General features: G+C 39.0%; 1 pseudogene; it reads left to right on the forward strand.

Moving 5' to 3' along the window:
* The first annotated feature begins 4,615 nt into the window (after positions 1 to 4,615).
* LOC112462931 lies at positions 4,616 to 4,734 on the forward strand (annotated as a pseudogene).
* The last annotated feature ends 621 nt before the right edge of the window (positions 4,735 to 5,355 follow it).

Genomic DNA, 5,355 nt, shown 5'->3' on the forward strand with positions numbered 1-5,355 from the left:
TGACACGCGACATCCGACATCCCGTAATTTCGACAGCACGCCACTTATGCACGGATATTATTTATAGATCCTCAGGAATATCAAGGAGGCCGTTCGGTTATGGGCGATCGCTCTTCCCGATCGTTACGGGCGATCGACGTCCCGAAGATCGAGGGTCGTTCTCGCGCGGCTCGAATGACAATACAGCCCGGCGAGCGCGCGTTCGTGTCGGACGACGTCGGCAACGCCAGTAAATAGGAAACGAATAAAGATCCGAACGCGAAGAAGCCGGCAGTCTGTCTCGGGTGCGCGCAATAAAATGTAAATTCGCGGCAATTCGCGCTTCGCCTCCGCCCCCTCTTGCTCCCCCCCCCCCCCCCCCCCCCCCCCCCCCGGTATCGGCACCCAGACGCCTTTTCTCGCCGCTCGTTCCCCGAGATCTCCGTGTAACGGTGAGTAAGTGGCGAGTGCCGGTGCAGGGCGTACGGAGCCCGCGGGCGCTCCGTCGTCATTTGCATGAGTAACGGCGGGGAGCGCCCGGAACGATGAGGCTAAGGGGTAGCGAGACGAGTAATTTATAGTCAATAATTCTTGCCGAGGCAATTTTCGCATCGAGCGCGAACGTTTCCTCGGAACGACGACGATGGGGACGATGGGGACGACGGCGGCGACGGCGGCAACGGCGGCGGGAGAAACGATGGGAAATGAGGCGGAATGTTAAATAGCCCGTCGCGTCTCTTTTCAGGTAGCCCTAAAACTACGCGCGCGGGAATCACTCGCGAGACATGCCAGGCCGGGACGTTTCGCGCGCGTAATCCTTCACGACTCTTCCATCTGATTTTAGAGCCCGAGAAACAAGCTTTCTCGGGATCGCTCTCGAGTTTGTTCGTATCGTTAATTAATTCTTCTAAATAATTGAAGAAAGACAAACCTCGCCCTGCGCCGAACTCTACCACGACTTTGTCCTCGATTCTCCCCCCTCTATCTTCTTTTCCTCTCTCTCTTCTCCTCTTCTCTTTATTTATCGCGCGGCGCACGGCACTTACGTGCGGAAAGTTTAGCCGTGATGCCAAGGGAGGCGAAGATTACCCGAGCAACATAAAACGATACCGAGGACATAAAGGCGCGCGGCCGATATTAGATATCAAACCGCCCGCCTTCGAGTATCCCGCCGAGAGCTATCAGACTGATAGAATATGTTCGACGTCGTCGTCGTCGTTGTTGTCGCGACGACGCTGCAGTCCCATCTCCCAATTCCTACGTGTCGGCCGTATACATGCGACCGCCGTACATACGTCGCTTTATTTAGAGCGGCTTTTATCGCGCGTGCGAGAGGTTAACTTGCGTCCCGAATACCCCCGCGTCCTCCTATCTTCTTGCCCTTTCGAGCGCCAACTTTCGCAAGCTATTTCGTCGCTTTCATTTACGTTATATATTTATCTAGGGGAAAAGATGACGATACTTCTCGCCACTGTGGCAACCGATTTATTCGATTCACCCGGTGACGTGCCGATGAACGAGCGATCGATCGTAAATCCAATAGAAAAGAAAACTCACTCACCGACGCGTTGCACATCTCGCCGTTGCCTACGTCTGCTCGTATCCTTCTGATCCTTCATCCTTCGTTTACTCACTCAGGTCGTTCGTGAATAAGAAATTGGATGAACACAATAACGCAGGCAACTCTGGACAGATAAATCGCGCGCGAAACACGACGTTTGTCGTCATTCCTCACACAGCAAAATATATGACCAAGATATATCTAGACTATAGAATTAAGATATTTGAATGACAGCTAGAATATATCTGATTGTGCAACACTTGTCGAGATATCGTGAGAATATCTTAGAGACATCACAAGATTGTAAAGAGCCATGATAATTTTATCTCAGATATATATGATATCTAATGATTCTGCATGCATATATCGGATATCTATGCCTCGTTTAAAAGCAGATATATATATATATATATATATATATATATATATATATATACATACAACCCAGATAGCAAGGAGAATTGAAAAAGAATTCTTTTTAAATTCCCCCGTTCTTATTTTCCCGGAAAATTTAAATCGCCGGAAAAAAACCCATCTTTCCTGGGTTTTTTCCCAGGAAAGAACCCGGCATTGAAAAAAAAAACATTTTTCAAGTAATTTTTGATTACTTATGGTTCTAACTTCTTTTTAAAAGTCTCCATGTAAAATTATCCAGATAGAGTTAATACAGTTGGTATCTCTGAAAAACTTATTTTAGAACCTATTTTATATGAATCTTATTATAGAAGAACTTGAATTTAGATCTTGTATTCTTGTTTCTTATCTTCATCAGCAGCTTAAAAAAAATGCAACATTTCTGTAAACATATAAAACATGTATTTGTATCAAGAAATAAAAACAAAACATAAAACACTTTTCTACGCTAAACATTTTTTTAAAATATATTTAATTACAGAAATAGATTCTAATAAAATAAGATTATGTATTAACTCTATGTAAATAATTTTAAATGGAAGCTAAATAATTTAAAACGGCCAATTTTCGAAAATTTACAAGATGTTAAAATTATATTTTTCTAACGCGAGCGTGAAATGGGCCGCTTTTCGCGCTTGTTTTGAGTGAGCAAAACGATCCATTTCTCCACTAATTGAAAAATGGAGCCATTTCTCAACTAGTGGAGAAATAAAATTGTAAAACAAGCGCGCAAAGCTGCCTGTTTCACGCTCTTGTTAGGAAAAATAGTATGAACAACTCGTGGGAAGAGTGGTCGAGCCCAAATGAGTGTGATGGTAGTGATAGTATATTGTACAACTAGTGGGAAAAGTGGTCGATTCTTCACAGTCAACTTCACACTCATTCAGAATCGACCACTTTTCCCACTAGTTATACAATATACTATTAATAATTTCAATAGTATACAGTCGTTAACGTTGCCTTACTTGGCCTTCTTTAGAACAATAAAAAACTAAACGCATTACAAATGTCTCATATCAATATCCATAAAAGAAACAGTGTCGACGCATTGATTTACATTAAATACAGTAGATCTCACCTATGAACATCGACCAAAATAGTCAAAGTGAAGTCGGAGAATAAATTTTAAATGGAGACTTTTAAAAAGAAGTTAGAGCAAAAGGAAATCGAAAATTACAAAAACGTTTTTTTCCAGTGCCTGGGTTTTTTTCCTGAGAAAAAACCCGGGAAAGATGAGTTTTTTTCCGGCGATTTAAATTTCCCGGGAAAATAAGAACACTACTTATTGTTATAGCGTTTTTCACTGGTAGAGCTGTTGCGTATTCAGTGCACATTAAAGCCGTCGTACACAAACCAACGTAAAGTGTATGTTCAATATAAACGAGTTAAATCATAAAATTCTCAATATTCTTTATTGCACTATTTGGTAAAATATGTACTGGGTAGGTATTTTATCAGTCAAAATATTTGCATTTTACTTTAAATATTAGAGATTAAATCAGTGTACAACGGCTTTAATGTGCACTGAGTGCGCACCAGCTCTGTCAGTGAAAAACGCTATTAGTCACGAGTGCCGGGCGCAGGGTGTTCAACGGATTTCGCGACAGATTATATCCGTTCCGAGTGTGCCACGGATGCGACGAGTGCTCGGGAGTGCCGTGCGAGGTGTGAATAAATGCTAGATCGTGAAAATCGGCCCGAGCGATCACAATTAGCTATCTTTTTGCGATGCGTACGAGTACAACGTACGCAAATGAGCTCGAGAACGATAAAGAGTTAATGGCACGTAACGAGCACGGAGGAAGCATTGCGTACTAAGGGAGGACGATGATTAGCATATCGAAAAAGAACTGCGGCCATGATGGTGATCGGGTGTAATAGAATTTTATCATATTTTATTATATATACACAGCTATTAGTCGGTAACGTGAACGTGTGACAAATCCACAGGTGAGCTCCACACGATAGTACATAGACTGCAGATTTATTACGTTCATCGGGTTCATCGAAATACGCGATAGTAATTAGCAATGATTGTGGCCATTTTCTCTAGCTGCTTATGCTCGTTTCGTCGATTGAAAAAGTGAAATTAATGTAACTGATAATCGTACGAGTTCAGTCGCTTATTTATCATATTTGCTTCGATCTGTGTTTGGGTTATCGGGAAAAAATATAGATAGTATAAAATCGAGCGTGTGGTATCAGTAGAATCAAGAAAATTATCGAATGATTATCGTAATACACAATTATTGCGGACCGCGCGATAGTTTCTGTCAAGTGAACTCTGTGCGGCCATAGCGTTATCATTATATGTACGAAAGATTTTCCGTAGATTGATTATGTAGGTACATAATGCATAAAATGAAAAATGCGTTATTTATACATTGTAGTAATTGGCTATCTTTATATATATATATATATATATATATATATATATATATATATATATATGTAATGTAATTGACAATATTTATATATTTATTTATATAGTTTTTGATAGTACTTTGCGCACGTATAATTAGTGATCGTGATTATTTTTTCTACTAGAAATACTACAAAGCGCACGCTTTTGCGATAAATATTTATATATTTAAAAAATATAATAATTAACATAAAAATTGATGAAGAAGTGTATCATCTCTTTACATGAAATACGCTTTCGTCAACGGTCAAATCACGTTTAAAAAACAAGTTCTCGTCCGATCACTTAAGTCAAGCAACGTTGAGCGCGGTTAGTACTTAAATGGGTGACCGTTTGGGAACACCGCGTACTGTTGGCATTTTTTTTTTTTTTAATTAACTTATTTTATGTGTCTGAAAATTATTTATTTTATATTGTAGTTATAAATTACCAATTATATAAAATTAATTAAAATGAAAAATATAATAAATAAAAATACGAAGCTCAATTCAAGTTTGGATTATAATATTAATAATATTTGGTTAGATCGCTTTATTGCCTTTCTATCGGCTATTGTATTTAACTTGATATTATACACAGTCATGTATTGGTAATGGACATGACAATCAACGTGTTAAACACGAGATAACATAAATTTTTAAAGTAGTAACTGATAAAAAATAATTTAAGTAGAGGAAAGTCCTTTATTATGAGATACCACATCTATTTTGTGTGATTATCGGAAGTATATGGGCAGAATTGAAAAATGTAGTAGGTCATTTTGAAGGGAATTTAATAAGCTTTAAGATGCTGAAATGTAAAATTTAATTTAAATATTAATTTTTTTGAAAATTAGAAGAATGTAAAAAATGAGCTTTATGCAAAATCAAAAAAGTGTGCTCCTAATATGAGATACCCCGAGAAATCGCTAAAGTGCAAAATACATTGGTATCGCAATTAGAAAACTTCATTTAATGTCTCTGAAATACAAATGTAATGG

Source organism: Temnothorax curvispinosus, unplaced genomic scaffold, assembly GCF_003070985.1.
Source record: "Temnothorax curvispinosus isolate PA1 unplaced genomic scaffold, ASM307098v1 QBEX01012958.1, whole genome shotgun sequence".
In the NCBI taxonomy this organism is placed as follows: domain Eukaryota; kingdom Metazoa; phylum Arthropoda; class Insecta; order Hymenoptera; family Formicidae; genus Temnothorax; species Temnothorax curvispinosus.